This window comes from Episyrphus balteatus, chromosome 2 (assembly GCF_945859705.1).
Source record: "Episyrphus balteatus chromosome 2, idEpiBalt1.1, whole genome shotgun sequence".
In the NCBI taxonomy this organism is placed as follows: domain Eukaryota; kingdom Metazoa; phylum Arthropoda; class Insecta; order Diptera; family Syrphidae; genus Episyrphus; species Episyrphus balteatus.
In genome coordinates, this window is record NC_079135.1 from 26,908,214 (window position 1) to 26,930,146 (window position 21,933).

The 21,933-nt window shown below is 31.3% G+C and overlaps 1 protein-coding gene across 1 annotated transcript in view; it reads right to left on the reverse strand.

Annotated features, from left to right (window-relative positions):
• The window catches only part of LOC129909204 (cuticle protein 16.5-like), a 79,524-nt gene that overhangs the window by 21,955 nt on the left and 35,636 nt on the right, over nt 1-21,933 (reverse strand). The gene's annotated exons all lie outside the window — the stretch shown is intronic.

Consider the following 21,933-nt stretch of genomic DNA (forward strand, 5'->3'; position numbering starts at 1 on the left):
TTCAATTCGAGAACGCGCATAATTGCCACATTGTGTCACAGAGTGTGCGGACCTTTATCGCCCAGCAGAGAAATGGATATGAAGAAATGTTTCACGACCAATATTTACATATACAACAGCAACGAGACTCTAATATTTAGTACAGAACAGAGGTGGGTGGTAAATTGCGATGCTGTGATGATGGTTTGAGGGAATAATAATGCTTTAGGTTGAATTTGCGACAAAATCTTTGCACTGAAAGTTTAATTGAATTATTAAAACACAGAGAAAGAGAGAGGAAACGTTCGTCGTCATCCAAAGGAATGTGCAATATTACATATTAACGAGGAAATTATTTTAATCAATTTAAGGACCACAAAAGTGTCCTGGAATAATACCCAGTTTGGGTGCAAAAAATATTACTTTCAACTGTGTATGAAAAACTAGAGATAAAAACAAAGATGAACTTTTTGTGGTTTGACAATTTTTAAAATTGTACTGATCACAATATTTGGAACATTTTCTGCGTTATTTTCAAATCCTTATGTTCCACAATTTATATTTTTTTTTTTAAATTGGTAAAGTTTTTTAACGGATTCATTTCAATATTTTTTACTGCAAATTTTAGCCTTGCGAAACATGAAAAATGTAATGTGAAAAAATTGTTGAATATTTATGTAAATTAAAATTTTTACGTAACTTTAGTATATTTTGTTGTAAGCTGTAAGCATTTTGGTATTATGCTTTTATTTGCAATATTTTGTATTTGAATCACTGAAAACATTAATAGAATTTACTGATTGAAAATTGTATCCAAAAAAATATTAAAACTCAATTATTTTGGTTCAAAGTGTTATAATCAAATCAGTCAGTAAGACGACCGTTGAGCTATTTTGTTCATAAAGTAAAAGGTGTTGGTGTCAAAAAAATGAGAGATAAATAAATAAAATACACGATTGGGTCTTTTTAGAGCGTTGTTAGAAAATTCATAGGTACCTATATAAAATATGTGAAAATTCATAAATAATAACAAAAATATTTTCAAAAGAAAATTTAGCTGCTTGATTTTTTTTACATTAAAAAAAAAAATTATTTTTAAAATTACAAAAAAATCTTTTTATCGGTTTCGACCTGTAAACGAAAGTATGATACATATTGATTTCTTGTGTACCAAAACAGTTAGTTTTTTTTTAAAACCATTCGAACTGTTTTTTTTTTAATTAAAAAATTTTAAACTTTTAAACTTTCAAAAAAAAAAAAAAAATAATAATAATAAATAAATCATTTGGAATGCCATTTTTCAAAAATTATTACTCGTAGCAAGTTATTATTAAAAAAAACACCTAAAATGAAAATTTAAAAAATCCAATGTCCCGTTTTCGAAACATTGATTTCTCAACTTTTTGAAAATACAGCCGATAACCTCTAAGTCGAACTTTCGGGACACAAAAATTGATTCGAGTAAGAGGGAAATTCGAGTTAGAGGAAATAATTTATTCTTTTTTCTGCAAAAATGTTCATTGAAAATGGTGAAAAAGTTCAAGTAGAGGGAAAAAATATGTCAATATTGAACATAGCTATTTTTGAGATATTCTTATATTAAAAAAATAAATTGTTCTGTGAAAAGTAACGGTAATAACAATTTTTTTTTATCCATGAGAAAGGGTATTTGTTTATAAACGGAGAATATCTGTTTCTTTGTATCTACTTACAATACTTCTCTTATAAGCAAGTAAGGTAACCCTTTTCAACGCAAAAATATTACAAACATTTTTTTTCTGACCAAAAAGCCTAATTATGTGAGTTGTTATTTAGTAAAAGGCTTTAATATACAAACGATTTTAGCTTAGACATTTCGAGTGTCATCTCTTGTGTTTTTTTTTCTTCTTTATTTAAAAAGGGTTACCAGTAACCCCTTATATAGATCAATATTCTCTTTTATACTTTTTTTTAAATTTGTTTGATTTAACTAAAAATATTATATTATGCAGAATTAATATGTTGTATGGTTGACGCCGCATATAAATTCTTTTTAATAATGGCAATCATTATTTTTTAATTTTCTATATCAACGCATTTTTCAATTGACACCAATTTTAACCTTTATTCATATGAGCTAATCACACTACTTGAACCATTTGACCCTAGAGTATGGTCACGTTGTAAGGGGATGTACGACAGAACCCCGAACGGAAATTTCGAGAGATAGATAGAGAGATAAATTTCTAAGACCCTACAAATGCTGTATTGATAACACCGGCACACAAAAAAAAAAAAGTGTCATGAACCAGAAACCAGACCTATCTTTCTATATGTTTTTGGACCCGCTGAATCCGAATTTCAAGTCCGTTTGGCCCTGTCACCCTCCAGTTTTGAGTAATATGCAAAGAACTCAAAAAAAGGTAGTTTTTGGGGTCTTTTGTACACTTTTCTCAAAACTGGAGGGTTACCGGGCAAAACGGACTTGAAATTCGGATTCAGCGGTCCCAAAAACATATAGAAAGATAGGTCTGGTTTCTGGTTCATACAACTTTTTTTTTTGTGTGCTAGCACTGTCGCGACATGTCGCTGTCATACCCGGCACACAAAAAAAAAAGTTTCATGTACCAGGAAGCAGACCTATCTTTCTATATGTTTTTGGGACCGCTGAATCCGATTTCAAGTCCGTTTTGCCCGGTCACCCTTCAGTTTTGAGAAAAATGCAAAAAACTCCAAAAAAGTCATAAAAATTCAAACAAAATGCACTCACAGCTCAAAACTGGAGGGTGATGGGACCAAACGGACTTCAAATTCGGATTCAGCGTGCCCAAAAACATATAGAAAGATAGGTCTGGTTTCTGGTTCATGACACTTTTTTTTTTTGTGTGCCGGTGTAATTGAAGAGAATTCGACCCTCTAGGTTACATTCCAATCGGTGTCAATTTGTTTATAAGATTTGAACCATTGCCATTGGCAGGGTCCAAAAGCTTGTGCAATGAATTAGAGTCAACCCTTATTGCAAAAAAAAAATGTTACACATACGCCACAGTGTACCCGTGTAATTATTGGCTGTCACATTTATATAAGACCAAATTTTATGAATCAGTTTTATTAACAAATCTTTAGTAATATGGAGATTTTTCTTTAAAACTCCAGCGGGTTATAGTAAATATTAACTTTAAGACCAACAAAAATTATGTGTAGGTAGAAGAGTTTCCAATAAATCAATAACTGCATCTACAATAAAACATTCACACTGACATCTTTTCAAATTAAAAAAAAAATCGAACTGTATGTAACTGAAATATTAATATACCTAAATTTATACTTCATTGAATTTGATGTTTCAACTTCAAAATCAATCAAAAGAAGCAAAAGAAAAAAACTACCTCATTTGCATTAAAAGCAAATCCATATCATTCAATTTAATGTCACCTGCTATAGTTTGTTCATGAATTTAAAACAATTCTCGTGTGTATTTGAATTATCCAACATCCACATCATCATCCTTATACTACACAGATCGGGTCTTATTTAATTTAACAAAAAAAAAAAAAAATCGAAAAAAAAAATAAAGAAACTTTGCCAATGTGTCACAATTCTTCTCATGCATAATGCATTAAAGAATTGCTTCCTTTTTTAACTCCAACTTTTATAAAAAAAGGAAAAACTTCTTACACACATGCGCCATTATTATGAAAGAGAACAAATAGTAGCTAGGTATCCTGTAGAAAGAAAAAAAAAGAATTCATATATGTATCTGATTCGATTCAAATCTGATTTAATAGAGGATATCCTATCTCGTCGTCGTTCGTCGTTCCCGTTTGAAATAAAATCAAATAATCATACACAATATTCAATGTGAAACTTTGGAGGATCAATATTATATGTAAAAAAGGAAGAAAGGAAGAATTTTATCCCTGTTTTTTGATTCTGTCAGGATGAGAAATTCGAATACACCATAATAACGAGGAGAAACTTTTTCCTTGGAATATATCGAACACAAGGATGCGATGATGATGATGATGGAAACAACATCCTGGCGCACACTTTTCTGTGCATCAATTACGCCTTAGAATATTGATCATCATTTCAGTGCACAGAGCCATTAGTGTGTGTTTCTCCTTGAAACTCCGCTCCGCTTTTGAATGAATATTCATTACTTGCAATTTATTTTTATTAAAAAATTACGAGTAGGTACCTGAAATTTGAATTTTCATTTGGAGTTGTGTGCGATGGAAGAAGAGAGAAAACTTCTTTCACGTTCATTTTACATTAATCTCGGATGCTAGAAAACTAAAAGGAGTCTATATGATATGGATACTTCATACTTTTTTGCCAAAAATAAAGAACAAAACGAAGACTTTGGCGTGCCCTTAGTCTTCTCTTGTGTTTAAAAGTGAAAAATTGTCAAGGATACCTTCCAATTCCTTCTCATATTTTTTTTTTTTCGAGAGAAACGCGAAACCCATAAAGAAGAATATTAACTTTAGACTCAGTTCATTGTTCTTTAGCCGAGAAGATTCATGGGAATGCTGGTGTTTGCAGGAGGGTTACACTCGTAGGAAACCATGTTTGCAAGCTTCAAATGAAATTATGAGATCCCAGCAAGTGCACTTTGAACATATATTTCAAATGCCAATTGAAGGGTTTCTGTTCCTTTTTTGTCTCCTTCCACAACCCTCTTAAACACTCGTAGCTTTGAAAACTATTTATATGAATGTTCAACATTTATTGAAACGAAATGTGGGAAAATTTTCGTTTTTTTCTTAACATCCTTCGACTTGCATACCTCTATATAAGCCTTCAAAATAGTTTTGGGAATTGCCAACATTTTGGATATTATATAAATTCCTTTTTTCGTTGCTTTTTTTGGCGGAAAAGAGAAGCATATTTTTAGTGTGCCAACATTTATTGAAAGAATTCGGAAATTGCTTGGAAGAAAGATGAGGTCCTTAGGGAGGAAGACGATGCAAAAAAATAGTAGAATATTATTGGCAAAAGGAAAAGGATGAAATTTATTGATACTTTCCCTTTCAATATAAGAATAAATGATTTCTTTATTTCCTTTTTTTTTTTTCAATTCAATTGAAATTGCGCAGAATTTTTCGTTTAAAATAATAAATTTTATGGATTGTAAAATGAATTTGTCAAAAAAAAAAAAAGAATAAAAAAAAAATGTCCATCAAATACAGAAAGTCAGACCTCAAAGAGAGAAATGTTCATAGTGAGCATTAAGGTACCAAAATTACATATACCTACATACATATTTTTTTTTAGATTTTCGAAAAATTCCAAGGTTTAACCCGTTGTCGAAAAAATAAAATTAATTTAAAAATGTCTCGAAATGCCTGAGTGAGATCTTAAAAGAAAGAAATATCTCTTTAAAATCAAATGAACGGACCTATGATTTAAGGTACCTACAAAAATTACAAATCTATTTTTTTTTTTTGATTTTGTGAAAAATGCATTTCAAAAATTTCCTCCAAATGCATGGAGTGAGACCTCAAAAAAAAAAAGCTTTATTTGTGAATAAAGCCCATTATATTTATTTAGGTCTTGTTGCTATTATATTATTACAAATCAATTTTTTTATATATTTTCTCAAAAAAATAATATGTTTTTTTCACTTCCTCCAAATTCAAAAAGTAAGACCTTAAAAAACTTGTCTCTTTAATTTCCATTCATAATTGAAATCCAAAAGCTTCTTTAAGGTCAACTTACATAATATAATTTTTTTTTTTTATTTTCCAGAAAAAAATAAAGGTTAACCCACGGGTCGTTTGAACGCGACACTACTCGAAGTGTCTTGCACTCCAGATTTTTTTAAGCAGAAATGTTCCTTTAAGGGTCTAAATAGTAAGAAAAAAGCTTATTTAAAATTTTCTATCGAGCTATTCGTTTTTTACGAGCTTAATTAGTTATGAAAAAACGTACTTTTACGTACTTTCACTCACGTTTTTGTTAATAACTCTGTTAATAATAATGGTGGGAACTCAAATAATGGCTCTATTTTTAGAAGAAATATGCTTCTTTTTAACGGTGTTTAAATCAAATTGCCATAATTTTTATATCTTCAGATATTCAAATCTTAATCCATTCATTTTTTCTGCCCAATTCGATTTCACTAATCGAAAAGTTTTTTTTTTATAGAAGTGAGAGTATACTTTTCTAATGGTTTTTCGTATGCTGAACACGAATCCGAAATCAGAAAAATTCTATCACATCACGTTTTTGAGATTTTACCGTTAGAAAATCAAAAATACCCTTTTTTAACAGTTTTTGAGGTTAACCCTTGTCGAAAAAAAATACATTTAGAAAAATTTCTTCTAAATTCATCGAGTGAGGTAGCAAAATAAAGGTCTTTTTGACCTCTTTTCATATCTGAAAACCAAAAATTTCTTGAATATTTGGTTTCTGAGTTATTTGCGCCCAAACATTGTTTTTTCTTACATCTGCGGACAAAAGTCACGATTTAAATTTTGGTTTACAGACAAAAGTTCACAGTAAACAGGCTTTTGCATTTAGATAACAAAAATTCTATATAATTTTTTTTTTTTTGATTTTCGACAAAAAAGCAAGGTTAACCCCTTGCCAAAAAAAAAATTATTTTGAAAAATTTCCTCTAAATTTATCGAGTGAGATATCAAAGGAAAGGTCTTTTAAAGCTCTATTGATATCTGAAAACCAAACGATTCTTGGATATTTGCTTTCTGAGCAGTGGCGTAACTAGCCCTTTGGGGGTCCTGTATCCACATTTTCTTGGAGGCCCCCTTCATCTGCTAGACTTGGATACAGCCTTAAGCCTTAACAACGCATGGGTTCGAAAAGTGAAACGCATTTTTGTATAGTTTTCCGGACTATTTGGCAAAAATTTGAAGTAACCCAAACCGAAATGCAATGCTGAAACCTCGGATTTGCAGCTGGATTAGTTTTCTACAAAATCGGGAATGTAAGCGATTCATTTCGGTCTAGGTTACTTAAAAATCTGCAAAAAAAATTTAAATTTTGCAAAACGCTTGTAAAATTTAACCCATCGAAATATGTATGTAAACGTTGACTTTAAAGTAAGATTCTGGATTTGAAACTCTTATTTAATTACTTCTGTCAACTCATCAAAAGAGCGCTTCGTTATGTTCCTGCTTTAATTTCTGAAAACATGTCTCACTTCCATGAGACATGTCTCATGAGAAATTTCTAACGAGAAATGTCTCATGATAAATGTCTCATAGGAAATGTCTCGAGAGAAATGACTCATGATAAATGTCTCATGATAAATGTCTCATGATAAATGTCTCATGATAAATGTCTCAAGATAAATGTCTCATGATAAATGTCTCATGAGAAATATCTCATGATAAATGTCTCATGAGAAATATCTCATGATAAATGTCTCATGGGAAATGTCTCGAGAGATAGATAAATGTGGATAGATAAATGTCGAAAGATAAATGTGGATAGATAAATGTCTCTAGATATATGTGGATAGATAAATGTCGATAGATAAATGTGGATAGATAAATGTGGATGGATAAATGTCGATAGATAAATGTCGCTAGATAAATGTCGCTAGATAAATGTCTCTAGATAAATGTGGATATATAAATGTGGATAGATAAATGTCGATACATAAATGTGGATAGATAAATGTGGATAGATAACTGTCGCTAGATAAATGTCGCTCGATAAATGTGGATAGATAAATGTGGATAGATAAATGTCTCAAGATAAATGTCGATAGATAAATGTGGATAGATAAATGTGGATAGATAAATGTGGATAGATAAATGTGGATAGATAAATGTCTCAAGATAAATGTCGATAGATAAATGTGGATAGATAAATGTGGATGGATAAATGTCGATAGATAAATGTCTCTAGATAAATGTGGATAGATAAATGTGGATGGATAAATGTCGATAGATAAATGTCGATAGATAAATGTCTCTAGATAAATGTGGATAGATAAATGTCGCTAGATAAATGTCTCTAGATAAATGTGGATAGATAAATGTGGATAGATAAATGTCGATAGATAAATGTGGATAGATAAATGTGGATAGATAAATGTCGATAGATAAATGTCGATAGATAAATGTGGATAGATAAATGAGGATAGATAAATGTGGATAGATAAATGTCTCTAGATAAATGTGGATAGATAAATGTCGCTAGATAAATGTCTCTAGATAAATGTGGATAGATAAATGTGGATAGATAAATGTCTCTAGATAAATGTGGATAGATAAATGTGGATGGATAAATGTCGATAGATAAATGTGGATAGATAAATCTGGGTAGTAAATGTCTCTAGATAAAAGTCGCCAGCTAAATGTCGCTAGATAAATGTCTCTAGATAAATGTGGATAGATAAATGTGGATAGATAAATGTCTCTAGATAAATGTGGATAGATAAATGTGGATGGATAAATGTCGATAGATAAATGTCGATAGATAAATGTCTCTAGATAAATGTGGATAGATAAATGTCGCTAGATAAATGTCTCTAGATAAATGTGGATAGATAAATGTGGATAGATAAATGTCGATAGATAAATGTGGATAGATAAATGTGGATAGATAAATGTCGATAGATAAATGTCGATAGATAAATGTGGATAGATAAATGAGGATAGATAAATGTCGATAGATAAATGTCTCTAGATAAATGTCTCTAGATAAATGTGGATAGATAAATGTCTCAAGATAAATGTCGATAGATAAATGTGGATTGATAAAAAATGTGGATTGATAAATGTGGATAGATAGATGTGGATAGATAAATGTGGATAGATAGATGTGGATAGATAAATGTGGATTGATAATTGTGGATAGATAGATGTGGATAGATAAATGTGGATTGATAAATGTGGATAGATAAATGTGGATAGATAAATGTGGATTGATAAATGTGGATAGATAAATGTGGATAGATAGATGTGGATAGATAAATGTCGATAGATAAATGTCGCTAGATAAATGTCGATAGATAAATGTCGCTAGATAAATGTCGATAGATAAATGTCGCTAGATAAATGTCTCTAGATAAATGTGGATAGATAAATGTCGATAGATAAATGTCTCTAGATAAATGTGGATAGATAAATGTCTCTAGATAAATGTGGATAGATAAATGTCTCTTGATAAATGTGGATAGATAAATGTGGATAGATAAGATAAATGTGGATAGATAAATGTGGATAGATAAATCTGGATCGATAAATGTGGATCGATAAATATCCGCCTGAATTATTATTTTTTTTTTAGTTAAGATAAATTTAATTAATTTTTAAGTAAAGTAAAATTATAATTTTTTTTAATTATAAAAATAAATTTCAAATTTTTAAATAAATTAAAACGAGAGGGTTCTCGTTTACTAAAGTAAGGAGGGACTGTGACGATGCGTCACAACTTATATCCATTTCCAATAAAGAAATGAAAATTGTATAAGTAATTATACACAATAGGCATACCCGCAATGCCCACACATTATCTTCTCTGAAATGCATACGCATGCCATGTGACGTAGCCACATTATTTAAAACAAAAGAATAAACAAAGAAATAAGAATTCATGTTTTCATATAAATTTAACTTTTGACTGCGTTACAGTTCACAGTGAGTTTCACCCGCCGATATCATATGAGGAAGCAAAAATTATCACAAAATGGTCGATCTTGCGATTCTCTGTTTCCAAGTACCTATTCATTTAGTGTATAGACACAGAGCCAAGTAGACCCGGAAAGAGACTTGGCAATTAGAGGCAGCTCTTCTTGATCGTCATTTTCTTGAATTTTTGGTCCTAAATAGTAATTAAGTAGCTAGTTATATTAGGGAATCAGAAATAAACACAGGTAGTTTACAATAGAATTTAGAACAGGAAATTATTATTATACTAACAAATTATACCGGAATTATCTCCACATTTTGGGGACATAAGGGTTTCCATTGGGATTCCCGCAGACTACTCCATCGAGCTTCTCTTTGGACAAAGGTTCTCCTAGTGAGTTCCGACCAGAATTATCTCCACATTTTGGGGACATAAGGGTTTCTATTGGGATTCCCATAGACTACTCCTTCGAGCTTCTCGTTGGACATAGGTTCTCCTGCCGAGTTCCGACCAGACTTCTCTCCGTATTGTGGGGACATAGGATTCCATTTGGATTCCAATGACTTCTCCTTTGAGTTTCCTAGCTCATTGGACATAGGTTCTCCTAACGAGTTCCGTCCAGAATCCTCTCCAGGTTGTGTACTGGGGACATAAGGGTTTCCATTAGGATCCCATAGACTACTCCTTCGAGCTTCTCGTTGGACATAGGTTCTCCTGCCGAGTTCCGACCAGACTTAGGATTCCATTCGGATTCCATAGACTTATCGTTTGAGTTTCTCGTTGGACATTTATTCTCAGTGTGAGTTTCGACCAGATTTCTCTTCGGATTGTGTACCGGGGACACCAGAATATATGAAGTAACTTGTTATAAGTAAAGATTAAGACATTGTATATGTATAATAAGCTTGAAGTGAACAATAAATAAAACCGATTGAAATTAAGGATTAAAAGGCTGTTTCCTTGAGTTTGGAACTTTCAAAAACCCAAGTTTTGTTGCTTCTTTGGGAAGAATCCTGGAACCCCCCTGAGCTTACCTCAGCATAAGCAAAAAAGCATCACAATCTATCCACATTTATCTTTCCCCAGTTATCTATCGACATTTATCGATCCACATTTATCTATACACATTTATCTATCCACATTTATCTATTCACATTTATCGATCCACATTTACCTATCCACATTTATCGATCCACATTTATCTATCCACATTTATCGATCCACATTTATCGATCCACATTTATCTATCCACATTTATCTATCGACATTTATCGATTTACATTTATCTATCCACATTTATCGATCCACATTTATCTATCCACATTTATCTATCCACATTTATCGATCCACATTTATCGATCCACATTTATCGATTAACATTTATCTATCCACATTTATCGATCCACATTTATCTATCCACATTTATCGATCCACATTTATCTATCGACATTTATCGATCCACATTTATCTATCCACATTTATCTATCGACATTTATCTATCCACATTTATCTATCCACATTTATCGATCCACATTTATCTATCCACATTTATCTGTCCCCAGTTATCTATCGACATTTATCTATCCACATTTATCTATCCACATTTATCTATCCACATTTATCTATCCACATTTATCTATCGACATTTATCTTGAGACATTTATCGATCCACATTTATCTATCCACATTTATCTATCGACATTTATCTATCCACATTTATCTATCCACATTTATCTATCCACATTTATCTTGAGACATTTATCGATCCACATTTATCTATCCACACTTATCTAGCAGATTTGAAAAGAGCAACTTCGAAAACATACGACTGCATACCTAGTTGAAAAAAATGCAATTTGGAGTATACGGCACTCCAATACTAGGGCGACGATTTATCTATCGACATCTATCTATCGACATTTATCTCCCGACATCTATCTATCGACATTTATTTATCGACATTTATCTATCGACATTTATCGATCCACATTTATCTATCGACATTTATCGATCCACATTTATCTATCCACATTTATCGATCCACATTTATCTATCCACATTTATCGATCCACATTTATCTATCCACATTTATCTATCGACATTTATCGATCCACATTTATCTATCCACATTTATCGATCCACATTTATCGATCCACATTTATCTATCCACATTTATCTTTCGACATTTATCGATCCACATTTATCTATCGACATTTATCTATCCACATTTATCTATCGACATTTATCTATCCACATTTATCGATCCACATTAATCGATCCACATTTATCTATCCACATTTATCTGTTCCCAGTTATCTATCAATATTTATCTATCGACATTTATCTATCGACATTTATCTATCCACATTTATCTATCCACATTTATCTATCGACATTTATCTTGAGACATTTATCGATCCACATTTATCTATCCACATTTATCTATCGACATTTATCTTTCGACATTTATCTATAGACATTTATCTATCCACATTTATCTATCCACATTTATCTATCCACATTTATCTATCCACATTTATCGATCCACATTTATCTATCGACATTTATCGATCCACATTTATCTATCCACATTTATCGATCCACATTTATCTATCCACATTTATCGATCCACATTTATCGATCCACATTTATCTATCCACATTTATCTATCGACATTTATCGATCCACATTTATCTATCCACATTTATCGATCCACATTTATCGATCCACATTTATCTATCCACATTTATCTTTCGACATTTATCGATCCACATTTATCTATCGACATTTATCTATCCACATTTATCGATCCACATTTATCTATCCACATTTATCTGTCCCCAGTTATCGATCGATATTTATCTATCGACATTTATCTATCGGAATTTATCTATCCACATTTATCTATCCACATTTATCTATCGACATTTATCTATCGACATTTATCTTGAGACATTTATCGATCCACATTTATCTATCCACATTTATCTATCGACATTTATCTATCCACATTTATCTATCCACATTTATCTATCCACATTTATCTATCCACATTTATCTTGAGACATTTATCGATCCACATTTATCTATCCACATTTATCGATCCACATTTATCTATCCACATTTATCGATCCACATTTATCTATCGACATTTATCGATCCACATTTATCTATCCACATTTATCGATCCACATTTATCTATCCACATTTATCTATCGACATTTATCTATCCACATTTATCGATCCACATTTATCGATCCACATTTATCTATCCACATTTATCTGTTCCCAGTTATCTATCAATATTTATCTATCGACATTTATCTATCGACATTTATCTATTTACATTTATCTATCCACATTTATCTATCGACATTTATCTTGAGACATTTATCGATCCACATTTATCTATCCACATTTATCTATCGACATTTATCTTTCGACATTTATCTATCGACATTTATCTATCCACATTTATCTATCCACATTTATCGATCCACATTTATCTATCGACATTTATCGATCCACATTTATCTATCCACATTTATCGATCCACATTTATCTATCCACATTTATCGATCCACATTTATCGATCCACATTTATCTATCCACATTTATCTATCGACATTTATCGATCCACATTTATCTATCCACATTTATCGATCCACATTTATCGATCCACATTTATCTATCCACATTTATCTATCCACATTTATCGATCCACATTTATCTATCGACATTTATCTATCCACATTTATCGATCCACATTTATCTATCCACATTTATCTGTCCCCAGTTATCGATCGATATTTATCTATCGACATTTATCTATCGGAATTTATCTATCCACATTTATCTATCCACATTTATCTATCGACATTTATCTATCGACATTTATCTTGAGACATTTATCGATCCACATTTATCTATCCACATTTATCTATCGACATTTATCTATCCACATTTATCTATCCACATTTATCTATCCACATTTATCTTGAGACATTTATCGATCCACATTTATCTATCCACATTTATCGATCCACATTTATCTATCCACATTTATCGATCCACATTTATCTATCGACATTTATCGATCCACATTTATCTATCCACATTTATCGATCCACATTTATCTATCCACATTTATCTATCGACATTTATCTATCCACATTTATCGATCCACATTTATCGATCCACATTTATCTATCCACATTTATCTGTTCCCAGTTATCTATCAATATTTATCTATCGACATTTATCTATCGACATTTATCTATCCACATTTATCTATCCACATTTATCTATCGACATTTATCTTGAGACATTTATCGATCCACATTTATCTATCCACATTTATCTATCGACATTTATCTATCCACATTTATCTATCCACATTTATCTATCCACATTTATCTATCGACATTTATCTATCCACATTTATCGATCCACATTTATCGATCCACATTTATCTAACCACATTTATCTATCGACATTTATCTATCCACATTTATCGATCCACATTTATCGATCCACATTTATCTATCCACATTTATCTGTTCCCAGTTATCTATCAATATTTATCTATCGACATTTATCTATCGACATTTATCTATCCACATTTATCTATCCACATTTATCTATCGACATTTATCTTGAGACATTTATCGATCCACATTTATCTATCCACATTTATCTATCGACATTTATCTATCGACATTTATCTTGAGACATTTATCGATCCACATTTATCTATCCACATTTATCTATCGACATTTATCTTTCGACATTTATCTATCCACATTTATCTATCCACATTTATCGATCCACATTTATCTATCCACATTTATCTGTCCCCAGTTATCTATCAATATTTATCTATCGACATTTATCTATCGACATTTATCTATCCACATTTATCTATCCACAGTTATCTATCCACATTTATCTTGAGATATTTATCGATCCACATTTATCTATCCACACTTATCTAGCAGATTTGAAAAGAGCAACTTCGAAAACATACGACTGCATACCTAGTTGAAAAAAATGCAATTTGGAGTATACGGCACTCCAATACTAGGGCGACGATTTATCTATCGACATCTATCTATCGACATTTATCTCCCGACATCTATCTATCGACATTTATTTATCGACATTTATCTATCGACATTTATCGATCCACATTTATCTATCGACATTTATCGATCCACATTTATCTATCCACATTTATCGATCCACATTTATCTATCCACATTTATCGATCCACATTTATCGATCCACATTTATCTATCCACATTTATCTATCGACATTTATCGATCCACATTTATCTATCCACATTTATCGATCCACATTTATCGATCCACATTTATCTATCCACATTTATCTTTCGACATTTATCGATCCACATTTATCTATCGACATTTATCTATCCACATTTATCGATCCACATTTATCTATCCACATTTATCTGTCCCCAGTTATCGATCGATATTTATCTATCGACATTTATCTATCGGAATTTATTTATCCACATTTATCTATCCACATTTATCTATCGACATTTATCTTGAGACATTTATCGATCCACATTTATCTATCCACATTTATCTATCGACATTTATCTATCCACATTTATCTATCGACATTTATTTATCGACATTTATCGATCCACATTTATCTATCCACACTTATCTAGCAGATTTGAAAAGAGCAACTTCGAAAACATACGACTGCATACCTAGTTGAAAAAATGCAATTTGGCGTATACGGCACTCCAATACTAGGGCGACGATTTATCTATCGACATCTATCTATCGACATTTATCTCCCGACATCTATCTATCGACATTTATTTATCGACATTTATCTATCGACATTTATCGATCCATATTTATCTATCCACATTTATCGATCCACATTTATCGATCCACATTTATCTATCCACATTTATCTATCGACATTTATGTCGATCGATAATGTGGATCGATAAATGTGGATAGATAAATGTGGATCGATAAATGTCTATATAAATAAATGTGGATCGATAAATGTCGATAGATAAATATGGATCGATAAATGTGGATAGATAAATGTGGATAGATAAATGTGGATCGATAAATGGATAGATAAATGTGGATAGATAAATGTGGATAGATAAATATCGATAGATAACTGGGGACAGATAAATGTCGATAGATAAATGTCGATAGATAAATGTGGATAGATAAATGTGGATAGATTAATGTGGATAGATAAATGTGGACCGATAAATGTCGATAGATAAATGTGGATAGATAAATGTGGATCGATAAATGTGGATCGATAAATATCGATAGATAACTGGGGACAGATAAATGTCGATAGATAAATGTGGATCGATAAATGTCGATATGTCGATGGATAAATGTGGATAGATAAATGTGGATAGATAAATGTGGATCGATAAATGTGGATAGATAAATGTCGATAGATAAATGTGGATAGATAAATGTGGATCGATAAATGGATAGATAAATGTCGATAAATAAATGTGGATCGATAAATGTCGATAGATAAATGTGGATCGATAAATGTGGATAGATAAATGTGGATCGATAAATGTCGATAGATAAATGTGGATAGAAATGTCGATAGATAAATGTCTCAAGATAAATGTCGATAGATAAATGTGGATAGATAAATGTGGATAGATAAATGTGGATAGATAAATGTGGATAGATAAATGTGGATTGATAAATGTGGATAGATAAATGTGGATGGATAAATGTCGATAGATAAATGTAGATAGATAAATGTGGATAGATAAATGTGTGTCGATAGATAAATGTGGATAGATAAATGTCGATAGATAAATGTCTCTAGATAAATGTGGATAGATAAATGTCGATAGATAAATGTGGATAGATAAATGTGGATGGATAAATGTCGATAGATAAATGTGGATAGATAAATGTCGAAAGATAAATGTGGATAGATAAATGTCTCTAGATAAAAGTCGCCAGCTAAATGTCGCTAGATAAATGTGGATAGATAAATGTGGATAGATAAATGTCGATAGATAAATGTGGATAGATAAATGTGGATGGATAAATGTCGATAGATAAATGTCGATAGATAAATGTGGATAGATAGATGTGGATAGATAAATGTGGATTGATAAATGTGGATAGATAAATGCGGATAGATAGATGTGCATAGATAAATGTCGATAGATAAATGTGGATAGATAAATGTCGCTAGATAAATGTCGCTAGATAAATGTCTCTAGATAAATGTCGATAGATAGTGGTATAATCGGGTTTTTGGATTTTTTTTTCAAAATTCCGAGAAAATCCAGTTTGAAAGTTCGAGTAAATTGTTTTTTTCGAAAAATCCCCGAACCTTTGAACGCTCCTGGAAGCTAAACCGCTTGAGAGAAATTTTTGGCAGTGATGCCAAATGGTAGCTTGTGTCATGGGCTTACGCTTTGCACATTGTTAGATTATTAAAAAGCTCATCTTCCATGTTAAACCGCCAAATCATGCCTATTTTTTCAGCATCGGGCTTAACTTTTTTTTAACCTTTAAGTTCTCCCAGTTTGAGAACCCGTGGACCTACAGTGATGGGAGTTGTACCCAAATGTAGGTTAGAGTCCCCGTTACCTTTGGGTATAAAAAAATATTTTTACCCTTTTTCAAAATCCCGAGATATAGGCGTTGGAAGTTGGGGGTGCGAAAAGCTTCTGGGAGCTGGATTGATAAATGTGGATAGATAAATGTGGATAGATAAATGTCGATAGATAAATGTCAATAGATAAATGTGGATAGATAAATGTGGAGTGATAAATGTCGATAGATAAATGTGGATAGATAAATGTGGATAGATAAATGTGGAGTGATAAATGTCGATAGATAAATTTCGATAGATAAATGTATCTAGATAAATGTGGATAGATAATTGTGGATAGATAAATGTCTCTAGACAAATAAATAGATAAATGTCGCTAGATAAATGTCTCTAGATAAATGTCTCTAGATAAATGTCTCTAGATAAATGTCGCTAGATAAATGTCGCTAGATAAATGTCGCTAGATAAATATGGATAGATAAATGTAGATAGATAAATGTCGATAGATAAATGTCGATAGATAAATGTCGATAGATAAATGTGGATTGATAAATGTGAATAGATAAATGTCGATCAATAAATGTGGATAGATAAATGTGGATAGATAAATGTGGATTGATAAATGTCGATAGATAAATGTCGATAGATAAATGTCGATAGATAAATGTCGATAGATAAATGTCGCTAGATAAATATGGATAGATAAATGTAGATAGATAAATGTCGATAGATAAATGACGATAGATAAATGTCGATAGATAAATGTGGATTGATAAATGTGAATAGATAAATGTCGATCGATAAATGTGGATAGATAAATGTGGATAGATAAATGTGGATTGATAAATGTCGATAGATAAATGTCGATAGATAAATGTCGATAGATAAATGTCGATAGATAAATGTGGATAGATAAATGTAGATAGATAAATGTCCATAGATAAATGTCGATAGATAAATGTCGATAGATAAATGTGGATTGGTAAATGTGAATAGATAAATGTCGATCGATAAATGTGGATAGATAAATGTGGATAGATAAATGTGGAGTGATAAATGTCGATAGATAAATGTCGATAGATAAATTTCGATAGATTAATGTCGATAGATAAATGTAGATAGATAAATGTGGAGTGATAAATGTCGATAGATAAATGTGGATAGATAAATGTGGATAGATAAATGTGGAGTGATAAATGTCGTTAGATAAATGTCGATAGATAAATGTCTCTAGATAAATGTCGATTAATAAATGTCTCTAGATAAATGTCTCTAGATAAATGTCTCTAGATAAATGTCGCTAGATAAATGTCGCTAGATAAATGTGGATAGATAAATGTCTCTAGACAAATGTCTCTAGACAAATGTCTCTAGACAAATGTCTCTAGACAAATGTCTCTAGACAAATGTCGCTAGATAAATGTCGCTAGATAAATGTGGATAGATAAATGTCTCTAGACAAATGTCTCTAGACAAATGTCTCTAGACAAATGTCTCTGGAAAAAATGTCTCTAGACAAATGTCTCTAGACAAATGTCTCTAGACAAATGTCTCTAGACAAATGTCTCTAGACAAATGTCTCTAGACAAATGTCTCTAGACAAATGTCTCAAGATAAATGTCGATTAATAAATGTCTCTAGATAAATGTCTCTAGATAAATGTCTCTAGATAAATGTCTCTAGATAAATGTCGCTAGATAAATGTCGCTAGATAAATGTGGATAGATAAATGTGGATAGATAAATGTGGATAGATAAATAGATAAATGTCGATAGATAAATGTGGATAGATAAATGTGGATAGATAAATGTGGATAGATAAATGTCGATAGATAAATGTCTTAAGATAAATGTCTCTAGAAAAATGTCTCTAGACAAATGTCTCTAGACAAATGTCTCAAGATAAATGTCGATTAATAAATGTCTCTAGATAAATGTCGCTAGATAAATGTCGCTCGATAAATGTCGCTAGATAAATGTCTCTAGATAAATGTCTCTAGATAAATGTCTCTAGATAAATGTCGCTAGATAAATGTCTCTAGATAAAAGTCGCTAGCTAAATGTCGCTAGTTAAATGTCTCTAGATAAATGTCGCTAGATAAATGTCTCTAGATAAATGTCTTGAGAGAAATGTCTCAAGAGAAATGTCTCAAGAGAAATGTCTCAAGAGAAAATTCTCATGATCAATGTCTCGAGATAAATGTCTCGAGAGAAATGTCTAATGATAAATGTCTCGAGAGAAATGTCTCGAGAGAAATGTCTCATGATAAATGTCTCGAGAGAAATGTCTCGAGAGAAATGTCTTGAGAGAAATGTCATGAGACATTTCTCATGAGAAATTTCTCGTTGCACATTTCTCATGAGAAATTTCTCATGAGATATGAGACATATCCCATGTCTAATGAGACATGTACCATGAGACATTTCTCATGAAACATGTCTCATGAGACATATCCCATGAGACATGTCCCAAGATTCACACTTACCGGTGCCAGGAGCTGACTGTCGATGTTATTTCGTTGACGACCGGAGCCAAACTGAATATTGTGAGTGGTGTGTGGCCCTATTTATAGCAAAATATGATCCTCCCGCAGAAATGTTTAATTCTATTTCCTTTTTTGTTTAGTAGTAGGTACACTCCGCCCCTGGGTGTGGTGTTTTAAGTTTTTTTTTTTCTTGATAGACAAAGTCAGATTGGTAGGGTTTTCAGACCCATCCTTTGCTAGTTTTGTGTGGCATGATTCTGGAGGGTGGACCCTCCAGAACTTTTTTATTTATATTTTTTTATTTATTAGCCTACTTCCGATACGATAATAGAAAATAGGCTAAAATTGATTTGGGGTAATTTGACCCCCCAATACCCCTCCTCTATTATAATCAAGTTTTTTTTTAGGTTTATAGATTTATGTGAATTTTTTTTATAAACGTCTTGTGCTCTGGTCTCATGGGGGCTTCTATAATTCGAAGGCCCTGTTACATTGATACAGCTGGTACAGCACCAGCTACGCCTCTGTTTCTGAGTTATTTGTGCCCAAACATTGTTTTTTGTTACATCTGCGGACAAAAGTCACGAAATAAATTTTGGTTTACAGATATAAGTTGACAGTAAACAGGCCTTTGCATTTAGATAACAAAAATTCTATATAATTTTTTTTTTATTTTCGAAAAAAAATCAAGGTTAACCCCTTGCCGAAAAAAAATACATTTTGAAAATTTTTCTCTAAATTCATCGAGTGAGATATCAAAGGAAAGGTCATTTAAAGCTCTATTGACATCTGAAAACCAAACGATTCTTGGATATTTGGTTTCTGAGTTATTTGCGCCCAAACATTGTTTTTTCTTACATCTGCGGACAAAAGTCACGAAATAAATTTTGGTTTACAGATATGAGTTCACAGTAAACAGGCCTTTGCATTTAGATAACAAAAATTATAAAAGTTTCATTTTTTGGGATTTTCGAGAAAAATATCAAGCTCAACCCCTTGGCAATTTTTTTCGGAAAGGGGTTAACCTTGATTTTTTCTGGAAAATCCAAAAAAAAAAAAACATTTAAAAAATTTCTTCCAAATTCATGGAATGAGATATCTAAAGAAAGGTCTCTTTTAGCTCTGTTCACTAATGAAAACCATAACTTCTTTTGCGGTCTAATTTTCCATTTATTACAAATCTATTTATTCTTAGATTTTCGAGAAAAACATTCTAAAAAAATTCCTTCAAACGTATGGAGTGAGACTTTAAAAGAAAGGTCAATGTCCCCCGAAAGTTCTTTTGAGGTCATGTTGCTACATTATTACAAATCAATTTTTTTTTTTTTTTTGATTTTTCCGTTTAAAAAAATTAATTTAAATCCAATGTCTGAGACCTCAAAAAAAAAATTCTCTTTAAAATCATGGTAAACATTAAGCATTAAGGTACAAAAATTTCAAATCCATTATTTCTTAATTTTGAGGAAAAAGTTAATTTAAGAACATTTCCTCCAAATCCAAAGTGTGAAACCTCTAAAAAAAAATATAAATAAATAAATGTGTCATTTTTAATTTTCGAAAAAAAATGCGTTGTAAAAAATTCCTTCAAGTTCATAGAGTGAGACCGCATATGAGTTGCTTAGCTCTTACAAATCAATTTTTTTAAGATTTTTGAGAAAATGCATTTTAAAAAATTTTATCTAAATCCATAGTTTGGGACCTCAAGAGAAAAAAATGTGTCTTTAAGTTCATAGTGCAGAACCTTTTGCAATTGTAGTAGTAGTTTTATTAAAGTTATATTTAACAATTGTTTGAGACCTTAAAAGTAAGAAATGTTACCTTAAGTTCATATTGAATAGCCAATAGATCAATTTTTTAAAGTACAAACAATACGTACTTATTTAAGATTTTCGTTAGAATTGGTTAACCAATTGCTAAAAAAAAAAGGAATTTCAAAAAATTTCCTCCAAATACAAAGATTGAGACCTCAAAAGAAAGCTCTTTTTACGAATAAAACCCTTATGTTCTTTTGGAATCTTGTTGTTGAATAACCTGTTGTAAATCTTTTTTTTTTATTTTATAAGAAAATACATTTTAAAAATTTTCTAGAAACACAAATTTTGAGACCCCAAAAGAAAAAAATGTGTCTTTAAGTTCTTGGAAACAAACCTTTGATTTACGAACAAAAACATTTTTTTTTTTTTTTAATTCCCTTGCCGAAAAAGAGCATATTAAAAAATTTCATCCAAACGCAAAACGTAAGACCTCAAAAGAAAGGACTCCCTTAGCT